Raw genomic sequence first — 23,423 nt, forward strand, 5'->3', positions numbered from 1 at the left:
CTCCTCCTCCTCCTCTTCCTCCTCCTCCTCTTCCTCCTCCTTCTGCAGACACTTCGGCCGCGGCGTAATGACAGCACCACGGCCGGGCCTCGCTACCCTATTGTTCTCACAGACGCGGTGGAGATTAACAGGTCATTGGGAGAGAGAGGGAGAGAGAGAGAGAGGGAGAGGGAGAGAGAGAGAGAGAGACAGAGAGAAATTGGGTGGCTGATGAGAGCTAATTTGCAGCATGTTTAGCGTCAGAATTCCGCAGGCTGCTGACGAGGACGCGGCGGCTAATCACGGCAGCAGGTGACCACTAAGGGGCGGCTCAGGTGTTGCTCCCCTCGCGTGATGAGATGCGGGGGAAGGTGAGAGTTGTTTAGTGCGTGATTATGTATTGGAGAAAAAAAGGTCGGTTTTTCTTTTTTCTTTTTTTTTTTGGGGGGGGGAGGGGAAGTGGGGATGGTACTGTGTATGTTGGATATGGCTCTTTTTTCTTTTCTTTTTTTTTTATAAGGGGGAGCAGTGATAGTAGTTGTAATAGTAGTGGTAGCAGCAGCACTAGGTAGTAGTAGGAAGAGTAGTGGTAGAGATAGTAGTAGTAGTTGTAGTAGTAGTAGTAGGAGGAGTAGTAGTAGTAGGCAGTAGTAGTAGTAATGATGTTATAAGTGCCATCAGAAGTGGTATACTAACAATACTATCTATCATCATGAACACCTCATCTCCACCACCACCACCACCAGTAGAAGCAGAGGTGGCGGGCGGGCGGGCGGGCGGGCGACGAGTGAGAGGCATTTGTTTACAGCGAGGCTCCACAATCATCACAGCGACACCGCCATAAATATTTTCGAGTCACCGCTTATTAAAATAAAATAAAGAGCATAATCCCAGGCGCATTACAGTTTTAACAAGTCTATACCCCCGTCGCCAAAAGGTATATGATTTTTGTAATAATGCGTGTTAAATCTACCATGATATTAGCATAATAACAAATACATAGCCTACTTGATATACAAAACAACATAATATTTCCCAGCATCATCAACGCCATCCCCGGAACTCTGTCATTATTCACCCAAACATTTAATGCAATAATTATTCTTCATAAAACTAAAATGACGGTATACAGAAATATATAATTGTACTTTACGGCGTCTGGGTGTGTGTGTGTGTGTGTGTGTGTGTGTGTGTGTGTGTGTGTAGGTGGATATGTGAAAGTGTGGTTCTTGTATGGGTGTATGGATGACAAAACGCGTGCATGGTTGCGTGTGTAGCTGGGTGTGTGGATGGATGAGTCAGTAGGTGGATGGATAAGTACTGATAGCAAATAGTGATCAAGGTGAATATAATGAAGTATGATGATTGTGTGAGTGTGACAATGATGATATGCTGTGTGGTGATTGGAAGTTATGTTGGTGGTGGTGGTGGTGGTGGTGGTGGTGATGGTGATTAGATGTTATGCTGCTGCTGGTGGTGGTGGTGGTGGTGGTGGTGATTGGATGTTATGTTGTTGTTGGTGGTGGTGGTGGTGGTGGTGGTGATTCCAGTAATGATGACGATGGATATGGTGATGGTAATACTGTATTATAATATGACTGTCACTACATCTGACAACAGCGAAAACAACAATAGCAATAATAATGATAATAATAATAATAATAATAATAATAATAATAATAATAATAATAATAATAATAATAATAACAATAACAATAATAATAATAATAATAATAATGATAATAATAATAATAATAATAATAATAATAATAATAATAATAATAATAATAATATAATAATAATAATAGTAATAACAATAATAATAATAATAATAATAATAATAATAATAATAATAATAATAATAATAATAATAATAATAATAATAATAATAATTAATCAGAATCCTAAATACCTAGAATAAAATTTAATTTTGCTCTACAGGGAATATAATTAATGTCAAAAATTTCATAACATGCACGTAACTACTGATTGCCCGTAATGTTCGTGCTGCCCGGCCCTGGAAACACGTGCCGCACCGACAGACGGACGGACAGACGGACAGACGGATACACAGACAGGCACACAGTCAAATTGAGACGGACGGACAAACAGACTACAGGAAGATGAAAAAAAAAAATAAAGATAGAAAGAAACGCTCGAAACTTAATATCTTAATATGAAAATACAAATTCATAAGAAGAATAACCATCATCACCATTATTATTACTATTATTATTATTATTATTATTATTATTATTATTATTATTATTATTATTATTATTATTATTATTATTATTACTGAAAAGAAAAAGACAATATCGGAAGACTACTAACTTAATTTGCAGTAAATTAAAAATAATAAACTCTGGAGCAAAATTAATCGCCTTTGATAATGATTACAACACGATAACGCTGGTAAACATTATTATCATTAATTTTCCATACAACTAATAACAACAACTACCTGCACATACCCAAGCGGGGACTGCGAAAAAAAAAAAAAAATTGATTATACATCACGAAGGAAGTAATTCCATTTTATACTTCATAATACCTGTATTTACTTCTTTATTTAATTTATGCTTGTGATTTTTAGGAGTTCAGCTCACTCGAACTTAATTTTTCTATGGTTTATATTAACAGTTCTGTAAGGTTTATGTAAATGTTGTACTGTTTATTTTGTTTCTTTAATATGACTTCTCGCACACTTTGGGGGCGTTCTTTCTTTCATCAATTTGCAATACAATTTATAGAAGAACGTTTCTATATATTAACCCATAGGAAATAAATAAGACTACAACTGACTGAAAATCTAAGTAAAAGACTGATGATTCAATTCGTTTCAGATGCCAAGAAATTTTCGTAACTTACTGTAAACTCTTACCTCTTTTCCTCACCACACACACACACACACACACACACACACACACACACACACACACCTGTACGAGGTCGAACACTCCACGCCTGCAAAACCCACAAGGCATGCAGGGTGTGGGGTCGTGGATTCCTCTTCCAGCCCAACACAAACCTTTACGAGACTTTTGTACATTTCTTACTTTCCTTCGCCTCATTCTCCCTTAAGAAGACCCTACTGGGGTGTTAGAAAACCTTAACTCCCTCTCATTATTTTTTCAGTTTTCTGACACCACAAGATACACAACTGTCCTATTTATTATTTCTTGCAAAACTCCCTGATTGGATTTCAACTATAACTGCTTCCTCTTGTGTCTTCTTACTAACTGGTCTTTTCTCTCTCTATAGTCTCCAAAATGACTTCCTAAGAGAAATTCAACTGATATTATTTTATCTTGTTTTTTTTTTTCTCCATTATTAACTGTTTCCTTTGTCTCATCTATCGGTTCCAGGAGGATAACCTAAGAGAATTTTAACAATCCTTTCTTTATCTTGTCTTTTCTTACATCACTGCCTCTTTCGTCTCTTATATCGTTTGCTACATGACTTCCCGAGAGAAATTCAACAATCCTTTCTTCATCCTGTGTTTTCCTTCATCATCAGCAGTCCCTCTGTCTCACTCCTCGGTGTCTGCATGACTTTGAGAGGTACTCCCATGACTGAACGACGACCGCATGACTACACCCTAAAAAAATAACCAGGACGTGCATCACTACTTGACACATCAAGCAAGGAGTGCAAGAACCAATAAGTAACCAAAGTATCACTCCAATACGAACAATCGCATGATTAACTAAAGACTGCATGAATCCGAGGTAATCGCATGACTAACCCAAGGCTACATGAACTGAAGACAAGCTCATAAGTAACCAATCACTGCATGACTTTCGTAGACTAAGTAAACAGTGACTAACTGAACACTGAAGAATAATTGGATGACATCACAAGCTTAATTCTTGATTTGTTAATGGCAATATGACACCTGTTATTTCAGTAATCTTACATAATTGTGCTGAAAACTGAACTAGTCTGTCAATACCTCTTATTGTCAGTGGTGTGTTTCAAAATTACACTTTCATTCTACAGCATGACATCTTACCAAGATTGAAGGTGACCCACAACAGCCTTCTTCTGCAGCCTCTCCAATGCTTATATGGGGCCGCTGTTTCTCCATTGTCTTTTCCATAGCACTCTGTCTTCTCTCTCTCTCTCTCTCTCTCTCTCTCTCTCTCTCTCTCTCTCTCTCTCTCTCTCTCTCTCTCTCTCTCTCTCTCTCTCTCTCTCTCTCTCTCTCTCTCCGTCTCAAATCATCTTCTCTTCAGCCTGCTTCGTCTTCATCCATCGACTCTCGTATGTATCATTCTCCTGCCGACATACTATTTACCATACCACACAAAAAGTTAAGATGTCAAAATAATACATATAAGTAAGATTAAAATTGAAAAGTATCACCACACACTCATCATCATCAACACACGCCCATCCGTCCACACACCCAGACAGCCAGTGTTACAATTATACATTTCTCTACATACTTGCACGAAGAAATATGGGAAATGTGTCCATACTTATCATTATATGGAAACACAGGAATCTACCTAAAAATGTGGCATGTAATTAGTGAAAACAACACCAATTTCCCAAACGCATCACCAACACGAAGGAAAGGCTTCCCCATACGCGAGAATATTATTAATAAGTATTTTCAATGACACGAAGCGCATTATCAAAAAGAATGCCATTTTTGTATACAAGGAACATGGCGGAGAAAACAAATATAGTTTAATTTTTCCCACGCGTGAAGCACATTATCAAACAGAACAAAAAAAAAATACAAATGAACTATTAGCAAAACTTGTATAAAATTCCTCCGCACGTAAAAGAATGAAGTGCTACAGAAAAAAGAGTAACATAAAAAAAAAAAAGCCATTATTTCACATATCTAAAAAGAAAAAAGTCACAACATTTGACATGAAAACAACTGGTAATATGAATAAGCCGTGGTCCTGCGTACAAAACTATTGATCCTATATTTTAGCAAAAGTGGCACCTTCATGGCCTCCTCCAGGAAAGGCCTACTCACCAACTCAAGACATGAAGAGACAGGGCGAGACGTGGTACTAACCTGTAAGGAAAGAGAAACATACATAGACATTAATTTTACGTATATACATTTTTTTTTTTTTTACATTACACATAAGCATACTACCACATATCAACTTCACTATCAATTACATGTGTGTGTGTGTGTGTGTGTGTGTGTGGGAATGGGTGGGTGGGTGAGTGTGTGCACGCGTGTACTATGAAATGAATAAGCCTCAATGCCCAGCCTGATCTAGTTAAACGAATCATAACGTTTCATAATACTCAACACACTAAGTCTCCTAATCGAATGATATACACGAATAGCACAATTTTTTCCTCCTCCAACAATCTAAACCATTCAATAGTTAAACTACCAATTACTATTATCATACAAATACAAAAGCACTACTACGTACATCCTTTACAAATCCATTTTACAGAGGTCCTTAATATTATCACAACGCTGCTGTCACTTAAATAAACTCAACTGTATTTCCTTAACTAAATTCCAGCATGCTTAAGTCCAGCTGAGGCTGAGGTGGCCAAAGGGAGGTAGTCGAAATGGAAGCTGAGAGGGAGATGGAAAAGGGGAGAGACGTAGGCTGTCAAGGGGAGAGGGAAAGGGGAGACGGAGGCTACGAGGGGAGTGAAGGGGGTGAGAAATGGTGCTTAAGTGAAGGGGAGAAGGAGAAAAGGGAAACAGGACGAGGGGAGAAGGGAGGGAACAGGAACTAAGTGAAGAGAGAAGGAAAGGGAATGTGCTGGGAGTGTAAAGGGGAGAGGAATAGACTGGGAAACACTCAGAAAAAGCGAGAGGAAAGGGAGGAAATAGGGATGAGGATGGGAAGGGAGAGAGAAATAGAGGAAGGGGGAGTCAAAAAAGGAAAGGGGAGATAGGAAGGAAAGGGGATAAGGGAGAGGCAAGGAAGAGGAGAGAGAGGAGGAGGGGGATATGGATGGGAGGGTAAGGAGAGATACAGAGGGAGGGAGAGGGAAGGAACGGGAGGGGAAGGGAGGGAAGGAGGGGGGGAGCGAGAAGGGTCAGCGGTGACAATACAATTTACTGATGAAAAGTGTCTTTATTTTTCCGCAGCTCTGTGAAGTAATTTATATTAGTCCCTGAAAATTAGACTTCAAATAACGCGAAATGAAACTTCTTTCCAAAAATGTGACTTTTTTTCTACTTTGCTCTATTAAACTGTGTAAATACCAGTAAATAAACTTTGAGTTTGGGAGACGCGCGGAGGCAGCGGCGGCGAGCACCGACACCTGTTGGCTCGCCGGTAATCGGATGTGTTCCATTATTATTTCTTTACATTTCTAAAACAGGTTCGGGTATTTTTCTATTGTAATATTCATTTAAAAGCCGTCTGCATATTTCGAAATTGAAACTCATACCTTCGCTCTCGCGCACACCCACCACGCTCAGCTGTAAGGAAAATACTCTCTTGCGTCTGGTCTTTTTCTCTCCCTCCCTCCCTTCTTCCTTTTTCAGCCTCGTAGTGTTTCTCCTTCTCGTAAAATTACATGTTTATTGTGCAAATATGAAAATGAAATCATATATTAGTTCTAATTATAAATATCAGGGTCCCAGTCGGAGGTCTCCATTACATTAGAGCACAAGATTAAAACTCGTGAAATTTACAGTCGCTGCACTTTAAATAATGTACGTAATTAAAAACCCTGATTTTTGTCTCTGGGTGGCAATATTATTTAGAGGGCTTTATGCAAATGTCAAAGAAATGTATTAGTTAAATGATGGCATAAAAGCAAGTAATTCACTAGATGGGAGAGTGAAGAGGTGTTGAGCACGGCTACCTGTCATCTCTTTCATGTGTGTGTTTGTGTGTGTGTCTGTGTATTGAAGGTGCAAAGTAAAGAGCGTGGTAATTGTTGGTATTCTTAAGACCCGTAAGTGTTGTGTTTTATTAAGCGCAACGTAAAGCCTACAAACAACCACAACGTGAACTAAGAAGTGTCGCCCCAAATCCATGACAACCTTCGTAATCTTCCCTCAGCACCAGTGTTCGCCAGCGCATCGCCGTCACAGTTCCCTCGCCACATTCCATTCTTGCGTCTCGTCTCCTTCAGCGGCCACCCACCCAACGCCGCTCCATGCACCGACGCCGACGTCCCTCCCTCACCGTCGCTGCATCCAGACCTCCCTGCAGTCTTGGCCCTCTCCTCCAGCTTCATGACCCGCCTCTTTCCTGCACTTACTGAACCCTCATCACTTCAGCCCAGTAACATCTAGTGGTTCTCTCAGCAAATATCTGTTAAGGCAGTTGGCGGTCATAATATTCTCACCCTTCCTGGCTACTCTCCCACTGGCACCTCCTCTCCCACCTTTCTCCTATTTTCCCCTTCCGGTCCGCCACTCCCCCTTGCGCACTCCTGGTCCGGCTAGCGAAGGGGACAGGCCGTGGCACCCCTCTTCGTAGGAGGGGAGGGGAGGTCGCCTGCCTCAGCTGTCAATAGCCAGAGAGTGAGGTGAGCACTCTGATCTCTGATCCGCACGGGGGGAGCACCGCGCCAGGCCTTTCATAGCTCATGGAGATGGAAATGATGGAACCTATCTCGCCAGGCTATGAAGAGGGAGGGGAGAGGCCGTCCGTGTCCATGTAGAGGGAGGAAGGGGGACGGTTTTCCTCCACAGCCATGGGGTCCCTCTTCCCCCTACTACTTGATATTTCAGGGAGAGTTCTGTTGGGTGCTGCCAACGTTTCACTCGGGGACGACAAGGGAAGATAACAGTTTAGGCTCTAAAAGCTTAGCCAAAACGCCCCCCGGCCATCCCAGTGTAAATCGCGTGCTCTTAAGTGATATCTAACCTCACTTCGCCTGACGTTTACAGCCGTTGGTGGCTACATCCACGGTGCAAAGTGTTCCTAACTACCTTGCCCCCAACACCACACCCGCCGCCGCCACACACAAGACTGGACAAAAACATCACCACTACAGCCAACCCTGGACAGTTATCACCACTACACCCAACAATAACCACCTAACACCACCACACCACGCCCGCCCGGCGCCACACACGCGGGACCAGGCAACATCACCACTATAGCCAATCCCGAGTGGTTATCGCCTCTTAATCCAACACCATAACCACAAATCATCACCACACTCATGACATTTGAAGCGCCGCCCACACCACACCTTTCCCTCATCATCACAGGTAACATTGTACCCAAAAAATCACCACCACATCCAACACCTGATCCATTTCACCCATCACCCGCATCACCACCTCATACAGAACTCGGCTCGCCCACCACCATCACCACCATTATGACCACCACCATCACCACCATCACCGCCACCAAATCCAATGGCGCTCTCCATTTCGTTTTGGCCAAAATACTGATGAAACTTTACCCCAAACCATCTCACATAAAACAAAATGACTATTAATATACATTATCATACGCTGCGCATAGCAATATACAAATTATAATTTTCATAAATGTGCATTTTTCTAAACCGGTTGCTGTCAGCCTTGCATAATCACTCTACAATTTTGTGGCTCTGTAACGTATATACATATTTCATGACAACAAAAGTCTTTTTTTATAGAGAGATCGGTTACACGTAAATATATATCATGGAAAGGCTGGCCTGAGGGAGGCAGTGGAGGAGGAGGAGGAGGCGGAGGCGGTGGAGGAATAGGAGGCGGAGAGAGAGAGAGAGGGAGAGAGGGAGGAAGCGAAAGGAGGGGAGAAAGGGAGGTGCTGGTGGAAGTGACGGTAAATACTACAAGCACTGGGACGTCGGGCGCATGACGGTACTCGGGATAAACAGAATATCGCCTCTGAGGGACTGGGAATATTACCACACCCTGTCACCCTCAGTAATAAGACATAGACTTTTCTGAGCCTCACCTCCCTCAGGAAATGCCAGAGTCTCACTAAGGAATATGAGTCATTAGTGCCAACCTCCATTGCAAAGTAGAATGAAGTGTGGTAAAATGTGGTAGGATGTGGCAAGGTTAGGTAAGGCAAGGTTACGTAAGTGGAAGATTGAAAGTGAAGGAAGGAAAGGAAGTGTAGTAAAGGCATGGGAAGGAAGGGTTAGATTAGGTTAGGTTAGGTTAGGTTAGGTTAGGTTAGGTAAGGGAGGAAAAGTGAAGGAAGGGTGAGATAAAGTAAGTAGGGTAAGATTAGGTAAAGTAATTTAAGATAGGTGAGGTACATACATATTTCCTTATTATATTTCACCCAAGAGCAGAAAAATCATCTAAGACTTCCCATTATGCGTGTACGTCTACTTCCTTTTATATCAATATTTACCTTCCTGTCTATATTAAGTGTATCTGTCTTCCCACTTACATGAATCTATCTTCTTTCTGACATCATGAGTATCCATCTAGCCATTTATGTTTATGTATATCTGTCTATATATAGTGCGAGTATTTGTATCTATCTATCTAAGAGTACATATATTAATTACTCCACTTCTCCTTACGACCAGACAGCCCAGCTACTTTCTATTACTCTGTTGTTTCCTGTTATTTTCTTTCTTTGTATTCACCATCCATTTTTTTTTTTTCTTGTGGCTTTATTAATGTACCTTTCTTTCAATAAACTGTAAATTGTAAACTGTATCTCTTCTGTTCTACTTACTGCTTACGGTCTTATTAATTTTCTTTACCTCTCTGCTTATCCACTTACCTCTAAACATCATAAGTGACTGGGAATGTTGGTCAAATAAGTATAAGAAATAAAAAAAAAAAGGAAAAAACGATTAAAAACACAACTCGACACACTGAGAACCAATCGTGTTTGATAACATACAAGTCACCCACCCGTTCTCTCTCTCTCTCTCTCTCTCTCTCTCTCTCTCTCTCTCTCTCTCTCTCTCTCTCTCTCTCACTCTCTCTCTTGAATACATCCATTAAAGGTAAAATATGGATTACTGAGGTAGATATTGAGTCAAAACAATCCCATGAACCTTCTTATTTTTTTTTTTTTTTACTTTTCTCACATCTTTTTTTTTTATTTCATTCTATTTGTTGTTATTGTTGTTGTTCCCATGACGCATTACACTCCTCTCGCCCTACCCTTCTCCCCATTACAGTCCTCTCGCCTTCCTCCCCACCCATTGCTGTCTTACCTGCCTCCCCATCATTATAATACTCTTGTCTGCCTCCGACTACAGTAAGAGTAACAATAGCACAAACATACGATGAAAAATAAGATAAAAGAGGAAAAACAAATATGAAAGTGTGATGGAAATTAGGATAGGAGAATGAGGAAGAAATAAAACATATAGTAAAGACAGAAATCATCTTTAAGTTTTCAATTCTATATTCCCCCCTTCAAGTCTTTCAAGTTTCAGTCAGACTTGCTTCCCCACTGAGTAAGAGAGGGAGGTGGCGGCGCCCTGTGTGGAGGGTCCGTTGGCAGGATCCTTTACCGCCCCACTGCTCTTCTTATCAGCAAACTAAATAACATTCCTCAACCAATATTTCTGAATTTGTTTCCTTCCAGGTGGGTGCATGCTGGGACGTCTCGGGACCGCTTTTTACTTAATGCCTGTTTTGAATTTTTTTTTTTTTTTTTTTTAAGGGGAACGAAATCTCGGGGAAAAATATTCGAAAGGCATCAGCCCAAACATCCAAACGTGTCATTACGCTTGCATAAATATCACAAATAATTATATAACATCACATGTAATGGACAATACGTAATTACTCTAAAATTTGTGACTGTGAATTCAATGTTATTATTAAAACCAGTAATGTGATTACAGCCTTCAAAACAAAAACAACAATAATTACTCCTGGAAAACAAAACAGAAATCACGTGACACTCGTCAAACGCATTACTCATTCCTCTGGCCCTCCTCTTCCCACTCTTCCTCGTCCTCCTCCTCCTCCTCCTCCTCCTCCTCCTCCTCCTCCTTCCTCTTCCCTCGTGACCTTCCGCTTTCCCTTGCTTCCCCTCTTCTCTCGCCTGTCTACCCTTTCACATTAAATCATTCACGTTAAAAGACATGGTTTGGCAGACCACCGCATAGACACATTCCGAGGTGCTCCCAGCTTTCAGCAACACGCGGGGCTGCTCACACGTTGATGCAAGGACGTCGCCGGCGGTAGGAAGACGTTTGGTGACCGTCATTTCGAGTACTTGAGCATCGAAAACAAATTTTATCCCATAACTTTGACTGCTAATGGCAATATGACACTTGTTACTTCGTCAGAGTAACACTTAACAATACTACTGAGCCGAAATTTACTACTGGATCTCGAGGGTCTGAATCACTTGGTCACTCTTTCTGTGTTTGGAAACTATTCCCTGATCTTCCACTATACCAATTAGCCAAGTCTGAGGAGAAGCAATAGTTAAAATATAAACCTTATCTGATCTATCTGTCTACTACCATACAACGTTGCTCTCTTATGTTGCTTTGAAAATTTTTACAACTGATTTTTCGTGTATGTATCTGTTTCTATACCTACTTGTGATAATGTGTAGGTGGGTATGCTAATGTCTTTTTGGTTTCTCTCTTTCCTTCGTCATTGCACAAAACACATTCAGCACACTTTGTTTTTTATTCAAAGCGAAATAAAATGGTCTAGTATCCAGCGCCGGGTCTCTATTTCGGGTGTTGCAAGGGAGGGATAAAAGAGCCGTAATAAAACCTGCTCCCCGCCTTCTCACACTGACGTTGGCTCACCCGAGGCTCGAATAATAATAGGTTCAGGCGCCGCGTCCACCGTCACCTCCGCAAAAGTTGGAGAAAACATTCAAGACAAGTATGAAAAACCGAACGTAAATTACCATATGTCTTAAAAATGTCCGTATAAAGTTGACATTTTACGTACATGTGCAAGTGCGCGCGTGTGTGTGTGTGTGTGTGTTTGAGAGAGAGAGAGAGAGAGAGAGAGAGAGAAGAGAGAGAGAGAGAGAGAGGGAAAATACGTATGTGTGTGTGTGTGTGTGTTTCTATGCGTGTATGAGTGTATGCGTACGTGTGTTTAAGGCATTTTAAGTGTCAACACAGAAGGAAAAAAAAAGATCACTTTATGGCCGACCGTGACAGGATTCGAACCTGCAATCTTCGGATCCGAAGTCCGACGCCTTATCCATTAGGCCACACGGCCATACAATGCTCTCCTGTTTGTAATGGAGATATACATTTGTTTTCTTCTGACAGGTAAATTTGCATCATAAAATCACTAACTATATACTAAGAAACAATGGTGGTTTTTTCAGCAGTAGTGTTGTTGTGGCAGAAGAACACATGGAAGTGAGAGCGGCGCGGCACACTGTGAAGCATTACACAACACACGCCGCCGAGTAGCCTTGGGAAGCAGCGCCGCCATCGGGAACACACTGCAAATACTCATCCACGCCGGCACGTGAGGAATGGTGTCAGTGGATGCATGCATGAGACGGGACGAGACAACTACACGATAAAGGATAAAATTGTGTCCGTGGATGGATGGACGCATGGCCGCACGAAAGAAGACGAAATGAGATGAAACGAGACGAGACGAGACGAGACCAGGTGAAACGAGACGAGACCAGACGAAACGAAACGAGGCGAGACGAGACGAGACCAAACCAGACCAACCGAGATAGGACGACTAGACGATAAAGTGCAAATTACATAATATAAAAAAAAAGAGAGAAATGAAGATCAAAACAACTAGCAGAAGCTGACCAATCCAAACCACACCACACCAGAACAGACCATACGAGATAGAACAACTAGAAAATAAGGGATGAAATACAAAATAAATAGCAAATAAAACAAGAGAAAGGAAGACAAAAAGCAGCAAACAGGACCTGAGAAAACCAAATCACAAACATGACGAAAGATAAGGCAAAAGAACGCAAAAAAGGGAGACGCACAATACCAGACTAATATGAAACTGAGCAGCATCAAGACGACCAGCCGAAAATACCCACGAGAAAGGTCAGAGCACCACAACCCTCCTCAGTGGCTCGCGTCTCATCTACGCAACACAGCAAGAGGATAAGAGAAGATAAGACTCTTTATTTGCCTTCTATCTTTATGTTTTCCTCTTACCTTAATGTTACGGTTATTTTCTTCCATCCTTCTCCTCCTCCCCTCCTCCTTTTCTCCTTCCTACACAATCCCTCATCCTCTAGACATATGGTATTATTATATTTGCGCTCTCTCTCTCTCTCTCTCTCTCTCTCTCTCTCTCTCTCTCTCTCTCTCTCTCTCTCTCTCTCTCTCTCTCTCTCTCTCTCTCATCCTTAACCTACTGAACCTTAAAGTGTTGAAAATTAGGAAGAAACAACAACAGCAGCAGCAACAACAACAACAACAACAACAACAACAACAACTAAGCCACTCAGATCGATGATGTTTGGAAATATCTTCACAATATTGTGGATAAATGATTAATATTTACGAAAAATCATGCATATTTACAGTATATTTCAAAAGCAATTTAATTATCCTCCACCCCACGGATACCGGAATGCGTGCGTGTGCGGGTGTGCGTATGTGGTGTGTGTGTGTGTGTGTGTGTGTGTGTGTGTGTGTGTGTGTGTGTGTGTGTGTGTGTGTGTGTGTGTGTGTGTGTGTGTGTGTGTGTCTTAGTGCATGAGAACAGGTGTCATATTTGCTGGTAATGTTCATGTTGTTTTTGTGAACGCATGACTGCATATGTTTACAGCAACGCGCTAATTTATTATTATTATTATGTGCGCGTGTATGTAATTTATGTGCATTAATAAATGTCCACGTTTATGTGAGCACGTGTCTATGCGGTCGTGTGCGTGCTGTGTGTGTGTGTGTGTGTGTGTGTGTGTGTGTGTGTGTGTGTGTGTGTGTGTGTGTGTGTGTGTGTGTGTGTGTTGCTGCCAACTTCACTGGTGTGTGCGTTCACGCGTGTTCCTTGTGTCCTTTCATGTGTGTGTGTGTGTGTGTGTGTGTGTGTGTGTGTGTGTGTGTGTGTGTGTGTGTGTTTACCTATACATACATAAGTTTTTTTTTTTTTTCTCGGCCCCAAAACAAGACGAGTAACTTCACAAACGTCACAAATCCAAGTGTATTCTACGCGAGATATTATTTCCACGTATCAATACTGGAGACAACCTTAAAAATCTTCATCCCCATAAAACCCCCGCGAGCTGCCAAGTGTCCGGGGCGAGGTGGTCAGGGGCGGTGCAGCCTCCGGCCACCAGATGGCTCCGACCGCCAGTGGCTCCCGGGGCCTGCGCGAGGGGGCGGCGCCTTGCTCCTCACTTACACTTGTTTCTCAATGTTTTCAGGCAAGCATGAGCCGTCCTGGGCCTCCGTCCCCCCACGCGGCAAGGCCTCCTCCCGCCCTCTCGCTTACAGCTGCATCTGATCCGCCGCCATGAAGGCCACCGCGCACCACGGCACCACCACGTCCATGCACACTCATTGCGCTGCCTTCCACACTGCGCTCCTTAAGCAACCAACACATTATATTAACTAACGCAACTTTGAGCTTGACATGAAGTAGGTATTTAACAGTTACGTAATTGAATTATCTTATAAATCATACAGAAAGTGATTAACTAAAATCTCAAACAAAGTCGTGCTACCAAACAATGCAAGTGATGACGCTCCTTATCCCCTTCATCACAGACGCATCTCAGTAACGAAAACAAGACAAACCCTCCTTCACTTGCCCTTAACTTCACCGCCACGCCTGCGCCTCGCCTCCTCCCCACTGCACCGAGACAGTCACTCCCCTTTTCCACACCTTTCCACACGCCTCCTTCCTCCGCACCCTCCATACACACGCACGCACACGCCCTTGACACGCCCCGCAATACACCTTTACCTGCCTCCCGCCCCACCTGGCCAGCTATCCGCCCGCCAGCACGCCCGTAGCCCAGTTGTGCCCTAACCTCCGAGGTCCCGAGCACCGCGCCCTCCTCTCACGTCCTCCTCACCCACTCCACTACCACTGCACCCTCCCCTCACACGCCTCCCTCTCATCCATCCCCCTCCCTTTTACGTCCACACCCAATACTAGGAGACGCGGCCGACATTCATTATCTTTTTACATTCATCTCTCTCTCTCTCTCTCTCTCTCTCTCTCTCTCTCTCTCTCTCTCTCTCTCTCTCTCTCTCTCTCTCTCTCTCTCTCTGTTCCTGTCTCTCATTTGTCATCAGTTATCAATAGGAGAGTCGGCAGAATATTTTAGTACACACAAACTAGGTACAATTTTACTTTGAAAAACGCAGGCCCGCTCTCCCCCCTCTCGTATCCATCACACTTTGAAAAACATGAAAGCAACAATTCAGAGTTCGGCTTTCCCCCCTTTTCCATTAAACGTAAAATAAGAAAAATAATACAGAGAAATATAAAACAAAAGGGGGTGAATGTTAGATAAAATAGGAAACAATATTTGATGAAAGCAAAAAGAAATGAACCCGGGGACCAGAATGGAAATTTGATAGGAGGTTTTGTACTGTGAAAGAGAAAAGAGGGAAAGAGAGAATAGCAGAGATGGAAAGAGAAAGAGAGAACGAGAGAGAAAGAGAGGATGAGAGCAAGAGAGAGAGAGAGAGAGAGAGAGAGAGAGAGAGAGAGAGAGAGAGAGAGAGAGAGAGAGAGAGAACGAATTGGCATAGGGAGGGTGTTCGTTATACCTGTATTGCCTAATTGGTGATCGAGAGGGAGGAGAGTTTAACGAAAGGGAAGAGGGTTAACGAGGGGGAGGGTAAAGAGAAGGGCTGGAGAAACGAATGAGAGAGAGAGAGAGAGAGAGAGAGAGAGAGAGAGAGAGAGAGAGAGAGAGAGAGAGAGAGAGAGAGAGAGATGGGGGGAGTAGAAGGAGGGGGAAGGAGGGAGTGTAATAGATAGGTGTGTAACAACAAGAGGGAGAATCAACCAAAGAAAAGGATGTTATAGGTTACAGGTTAAAAGAATGTTATGGTCGAGGCGCCCTGATGGAGGGGAGGAGGGAGGTTGAGAGGGAGGGAGAGGGGGCAGGAGGGTCAGGAGGGGGCGGTGCATGTGTGTAAATGTAAACAAAACAATAGTGCTCTTCGTTAGGGCAAGGCAGCAACACGCGAAAGAGCGACATTAGGGTGCTATTTCAAAGGCGCCTTCAGAGGGAGCGCCGGTGTACAAAGTTCCACAGCAAGGTTTGCCTCGTTTTTCCCCCCACGTTCCTGCGGTGAAAGCATCGCGATATTGTTGCTTACACTTGTTTTTCTTATTGTCACTGTGTTATGATGACTATTATTACTATGTTTATATTCTACCATATAACACAAGACCTTCTATTTATCTTTCTTCCCTGGGTGAGAAGTCGAATTTATGATACCGGAGTAGTTATTCATATTTACTAAGGTCGCCATGGTTCCAATGCTGGAGTACTTGTAATGTTAAGTAAGGGACTAATTCTAAAATCATTATTTTCTTTATATGTCTTCACGTGGAGTGTGCTGTAAGGAGATCTAGTGAGAAGAATCGTGCATTTGCTTCTTCGACGGTGACATATGAAAATATTCATGTAATGATAGCCAGCCTAAGGATGACAGATTCAGCACTCAGTTTAGCTGTTCACAGCCAGGCAATAGTACCTAGTGTCACCAAATTAATCCGTAAGCTTGTCGACAGAAGGAATACTAGTAAGGTATCTGGCTTCCCATCACTCGGTTTCATACTTAAGCCATACGCTTCATACCATGTTAAGTTTTTCACTGACGGATATGTTCTGAAAGACAGGGAGCATGACACGGTTACTGAAACTGTTGACTTCAGTTTATTATTTGTATTGTCACTGGCCCTTTTTTATACGTCACCCCTCGAAGGTATTGTAATCTCCCTGCCTGTAGTTGTGTGTGTGTGTGTGTGTGTGTGTGTGTGTGTGTGTGTGTGTGTGTGTGTGTGTGTGTGTGTGTGTGTGTGTGTCAGTCTGTCTGTCTGTCTGTTTGTCTGTCTGTGTGTATCTGTGTGTGTTGTGTTGTGTTGTGTTGTGATGTGTGTGTGTGTGTGTGTGTGTGTGTGTGTGTGTGTGTGTGTGTGTGTGTGTGTGTGTGTGTGTGTGTGTGTGTGTGTGTGTGTGTGTGTGTGTGTGTGTGTGTGTGTGTGTGTGTGTGTGTGTGTGTGTGTGTGTGTGTGTGTGTGTGTGTGTGTGTGTGTGTGTGTGTGTGTGTGCGTTTCCGTACCCAAAGCTCAACCAGTTTACAAGGGATTTTGATAATATTTGATAAGCGAGATCGCAATGGCTGAATCTGAAACTGGGTGAGCTTCGGGTTTCCTACACACAAACAGGACGGCATGGCGAGGGGAAAAATGGACGAGTGCATCTACCGCTCATGTGACGCCAGCACTGCCGCGGCCAAGTCTCACATCTGCTGCTCTAACGTATTGAAGTGTCCCATTTCTAAAACACGATATTTCATACACATTTATTTTCACTCCAACTCTAACTGTGCTTTGACCTTCATATACAAGTAAGCATGCATCTGAATCACTCACTCACTCGCTCGCTCGCTCACTCACTCACTCACCTATGATCATCTCAGCAAAACCTAGACACACTTTATTCTTTTCACCAAGCAAAACTGATTTCATTATAATCGTTTAGGATCAGCATGAACACTTTAGAGACACACGAAAGAGGCGTGGGGGGAGGGTAAAGGAAGGAATAAAGGAAGGATGGAAGGAAGAAAGGAAGGAAGGAAGAAAGCAAGGAAGGAAGGAAGGAAAGAAAGAAGGAAAAAGAAGGAAGGAAGGTAAGGAGTGATGAAGGAAGAAGAGATGCAGGGCGGACAGAGGAGAGGAAGAAGGAACGGAGGAAGAGGAAGAGGAGGAGGAGAAGAGGTGAAGGCTGATGGCACTGGCTGCAGAGACAGATAAGGTAGGCAGCAGACGAGGACAAATTGAGGAAACAGAAAGAAAAGAAAGGATTAAGTATGAAAAAAAGAAGAGACAAAAGAAGGTCAAAGGAAAACATTCTCTTTCTATACGAAAACATGAGAGATAATGTATAAAAAATAAAGGAAGAATAAAGAACATGAAGATTATGCACGAATGAAAGAAAAAAATACAGAGAATGAAGATGATTACATAAGAGAGAAAAAAAGGGGGGTATAATACAAATCAGAAGATAATAGCAATGAGTAATGGAACAAAAAAATAATGGAACAGAGAGAGAAAGATGAGAATACGAAAGGATATGCATCAGAGAGAAATGCAGATAATGATGGTGAATAATAGCAAAAGAGAGGAATAAGAAAAAGAGTATGATGAAGAAGAGGATACCTGACACAATACAAAAGTAAAGAGATAGAGAGGTGCAGGATGAGAATGACGTGTAATAAAGACAATGACAGTAAGTAATGATGTAAAGGAGTAACCAAAATAATGATGATGGAGAAGAGAAAGGAGGAGGAGATAAGAGAAAAAACACGAGTAAAAGAAGAGTAACACTAATGAGAGAATGAGAACAGTGCGATCATATAAAAAGAGGAGGAGAAGGAGGAGGAGGAGGAGGAGGAGGAGGAGGAGGAGGAGGAGGAGGAGGAGGAGGAGGAGGAGGAGGAGGAAGAAGAAGAAGAAGAAGAAGAAGAAGAAGAAGAAGAAGAAGAAGAAGAAGAAGAAGAAGAAGAAGAAGATGATGATGATGAAAATGATGATGATGATGATGATGGTGATGATAATGATGATGATGATGATGATGATAAGAAGGAGAAGAAGAAGAAGAAGAAGAAGAAGAAGAAGAAGAAGAAGAAGAAAAAGAAGAAGAAGAAGAAGAAGAAGAAGTAAAAAAAGAAAATGATGATGATGACGATGATGATGATGATGATGACCATGAAGAAGAAGAAAAAGAAACATGAATAGAAGAAGGAGGAAACGAAGAAAAGATTAACAAGAACAGGAACGAGAACAAGGAGACACCAAACAACTACAACAACAACAGCAACAACAACAACAACAACAACAACAACAACAACAACAACAACAACAACAACAACACAAAGGAGACAATGAAGGAGGGGGGGGAAGGGAGGAAGAGGGAGATGGTAGCGAGAAGCAAACCAAACAACATCTGCCCTTCCTCCATTGCCTCCCTCCATCTCCCCTCTCCCCTCCCCCTCCCCTCCCCTCCCCTCCTCTCGCACATCCAGCGGCGCAGACAGACAGATCTCGAACATTACTTTGCTCATTTGATCAATCGCGCCGTGACGTGCAAATTTGCCTTCATTTGCCGCCTGATGATGCACGGCGCCCTACATCTTCCCCTCCAAGTGTTATGAATGACATTACGGAGAGTTGCCTTGATGCGTCCGATCAGGGGCTTCGATACGTCCATATGTTTCAAGGTACCAGCGGCTGTGAGGGATACAAAGCAAGACAGTGAGGGAAAAGTGTGGTGCGTGTGGTAGACCAGTTGACTAATGCAGTGGGGATATTATGTTGTCTTCTCAAGTGTGGGGTTTGTTCATTTGGTAGAATACTTACAGAGCAAATTAAGAGTGAGGGATGTGATTTTTTTTTTTTTCCTGCGTTGATTGAGGGTGCTTTGTCACAATGCCCTTCTCCCTTGTATAATCATGAGGCAGAGGAGAGTTGCTCACGCACCACACCATAAAACGGCATCAGTGAAATAGTGTTATTTAAAAGATCCCTAAATTACATCATCATCAAGTTACGTCCCTAAACAATAAGAGTCTCAGTACAATTTTCTGTACGTCCAAGAAACATGCTAAAAGATAATTAAAATGCAATAATCCGTCTTGCTTAAACCTGCGAATACTTATCACCTCCCTGGATAATGGCTGGAAAAAAAATCAATCCTGCCTGCATTTAATATGAAATCCACTCAGGCACAGTTAACTCCTAACGATAAAAAAATAAAGTTACACAGTGACCTTCAAAGCGCAGACGGACGCTACGAATATCTTTGTCGCTTTCAGAAATCGTCCCCCAAGCGACCGGAGGGGAATTATACACAGAGTTTCCGAAACAAACTGAACGTCAAGTTAGAGAAAAATCAATTAGAACGCCTTTTTCTTTTGCGCGCACCTCTTCTGCTGCGCGTCTGGCTGTCGGCATCGTGTTATAATTGAAATCACTCGACCCGTTCTTATCCAATACGCTCACTTAAAACCCCAAACGCGCCCTCCACTTCAGCGGCAGTGAAAGATACGCAAGACTATATATTCCGTGACGAGCACTGCCTCGCCTCGGCCCCTGAGGTAGAAGGGGCGGAGAGGAAAGAGGGAAGAAAGGAAAAGTGAGTGAGCTGAGTGAATAAGGGTAGGTGAAAAAGTGAGGTGTTGAGAAAAGGGTGAGTGAGTGGGTGTGTGAGTGAGTGAGTGAGTGAGTGAGTGAGTGAGTGGGCGAGTGAGTGATTGACTAACTGCTGACTGACTGATAGAGTGACTGGCTCACTGAATGACTGACTGACTCACTGACTGACTCACTGACTGATTGACTGACTAACGATCTGATTGACCGACAAACTGATTTACAAAACTGTTAACTGATTGACTGGCTGACTGAATAACAAAATGAATGATTAACTGATCAACTGATGACTAATCACTGACTGATTATTCAGCTGTTTGACTGCCTAACTGACTAACTGACGGAGAGAAGAGGGAAAAATAAAGGAAAGAGAAAGTAAACAAGGATTTATGAAGAGGCAACGCTTGTGAATTAAGAAAAGTAAGACATTACCACCACCACCACCACCATCACCACTATAACCACCACCACTATTATTACCACCACCACCACCCCAACCACAATCAACACCCCCACCACCACCACCATCCATCCATCCATCCATCACCATCACAGCCTTCAATCAACGCAATCACCATCGCCAGCACCCTAATCATCAATCATTATCCCCACCACCATCACTCATCCTAACTACAACAATTACAGAATTAGAATAAATAAATAAGTACAGATAAAAAAGAGGGCAAGTGATAAGGGGACGCCAAATTACCGACCGATGCCATAAGGATGATGGATTAATCTTCATCTCTTTTTATTTTCTCAGCACGGGAATGCACATCATTGAACTGAGAAAAGGAGGAGGAGGAGGAGGAGGAGGAGGAGGAGGGGGAGGAGGAGGAAGACGGACGGGGAGATAAAAGGAAGATGATGAGGAAAAGAAGGAAGAGGATAAAGGAGGCGAGGACGAAGGAAAAGGAAAGAAGGAAGAGGACGAAGGGGGAAAAGACTAAGGCGAGGAACAGGAGGAGGAAGATGGGGAAGACGAGGAAAAGGAGGACGAATGGGGACGAAGAAGATAATGAAAAAAAGGAGGAGGAGGATGAAGGGGGCAAGGACGAACACTAGAAGAAGAAGAGTGAGAACAAGGAAGACGAGTAGGAACATAATGAAACATAAAAGATGAACAAACAAATGCAAATTTGTTAGACTTGCAAGGTCATGATGAATTAGACAACTTAATCTGTAGAAGACGAGAAAAAACGAGGAAAAAGGAGGAGAACAAAGAGGAAAATGAAGACGTCAATGATGAAAAAGAGAAGAAAAAAGCGAAATTAGAAGACAGGAAAAAACACGAAAGAAAAAAGAGGATGTTGAATATAAAAAGAAGAAAAAATAAAATTATAAAACAGGAATAAAGTGAAATCAATAACAAAGGCAACAAAATATCAAGGCACAGAACGAGAAGGAAAGGACAGACTAACGGACTGCAGAAGTTAGAAGAGGAAGCAAGGGAACAGGTAAGAACAGGCAGGTAGGGAGATAGAGACAGGCAGGTATGTGAGCGGTCCTCCTCCCCTCACCTGACACCTTCCCTCCCTCTCCCTTCCCCCTCACACAGGTGCACACAGGAACACTCCCCTCACAGGTAAACACTCCCCTCAGTACAGGTTCTCTCGCGGTGTCGCCTGACCTTTTTAAGCTTTCCCGTCGCCTCTTCACTATCTCAGGCGACACCGTGTGAGACCAGACTTCCAAGATGCGCCTTCCTCCTTCTCTTCCCTCCTTCCCTAATTCCCTACGGACGAAAAGGGGGAGGAAAAAGGGGAAAGGAAGAAGAAAATATCAGAGGATGCAAAGAAGAAAATGCGAGACGAAGCACAAAACTATGAGAAAAAAGAGAAAACGTTTTCAAAAAGGAAAAGGAAATGGAAAAGGAAAAAAGAAAAGATGAGTGTGTGCGTGTGTGTGTGGTATTAATTTCTTTCCAATCAGAAAATAAAGAGCATATGAAAGAAAATCAAATACTGGACAAAAAAACATATAAGCGGGAACACTTCTAAAAACAAAACATTTCACTAAATTTACAGAGAATATGAAAAAAGAATTATGTTTTACTTTAATTTAGGAGAAAAAAAAACAAGAAAAAAAATACATGAAGTTTTCTTTTTTTTTTTTTTTTAGATAATTTATCATGTAGTCATTTGTTTACGTCAAATTAGTAAGAAAATTAGACACACGTGTTAAATGTAGGAGTAAAAACTGAAGACAATTTTTTTTTTTTAGAGTAAAGAAAAAAAAGCAGATTAAGCAAGACTATATAGAATAAACACACTTGTTTTGAATCACTAAAATCATCATATCCTCTCTCTCTCTCTCTCTCTCTCTCTCTCTCTCTCTCTCTCTCTCTCTCTCTCTCTCTCTCTCTCTCTCTCTCTCTCTCTCTCTCTCTCTCTCTCTCTCTCTCTCTCTCTCTCTCTCCCTCTATGGCTATGGCACGCGAAAGTAAAACAGCTTTTTAACTTATCTATGAATGTCTCACTTTTCCTTCTCCTCAATGTAGTTGCAATGTGGCTTCTGGTCTTTGGGTTTTCCCCTTTTTTGTTTGGTAGAGGGCATTTTTGCTTTCTTTTGTATATGCTCCTACCAGCTATCTATCTGCCATTCATACCCCAGGCCACCTTCCCCCCATCAATCTCTCTCTCTCTCTCTCTCTCTCTCTCTCTCTCTCTCTCTCTCTCTCTCTCTCTCTCTCTCTCTCTCTCTCTCTCTCTCTCTCTCTCTCTCTCTCTCTCTCTCTCTCTCTCTCTCTCTCTCTCTCTCTCTCTCTCTCTCTCTCTCTCTCTCTCTCTCTCTCTCTCTCTCTCTCTCTCTCCGTTCCCCTTCTAACCACTCTCCCTAAGCCTCTCTCTCTCTCTCTCTCTCTCTCTCTCTCTCTCTCTCTCTCTCTCTCTCTCTCTCTCTCTCTCTCTCTCTCTCTCTCTCTCTCTCTCTCTCTCTCTCTCTCTCTCTCTCTCTCTCTCTCTCTCTCTCTCTCTCTCTCTCTCTCTCTCCGTCGCCCTACCTCCGCCAGTCTTCCTCTCTCCCTCCACTGATCTCTTTCTGGCAACCTACCCCTCCACTTCCTCCTCCTCCTCCTCCTCCTGTTCCTGCTCCTGCTCCCTTTCAGCTCCCTCCCTCGCGCCCTCCCTCAACCAGCAGCAACCTCCCTCCACCAACTCCCCTTCAATGCCTCTCCATCAGTGCCACTCGATCGGGACTCTCTCTCCGTCACCCC

General features: G+C 42.8%; 1 non-coding gene across 1 annotated transcript; it reads right to left on the minus strand.

Moving 5' to 3' along the window:
* Positions 1 to 12,015: 12,015 nt before the first annotated feature.
* Trnar-ucg (transfer RNA arginine (anticodon UCG)) lies at positions 12,016 to 12,088 on the minus strand. Its single transcript has one exon. It is a non-coding gene; the product is annotated as a tRNA-Arg (tRNA).
* Positions 12,089 to 23,423: the final 11,335 nt, after the last annotated feature.

Source organism: Scylla paramamosain, chromosome 4 (assembly GCF_035594125.1).
Source record: "Scylla paramamosain isolate STU-SP2022 chromosome 4, ASM3559412v1, whole genome shotgun sequence".
In the NCBI taxonomy this organism is placed as follows: Eukaryota; Metazoa; Arthropoda; class Malacostraca; order Decapoda; family Portunidae; genus Scylla; species Scylla paramamosain.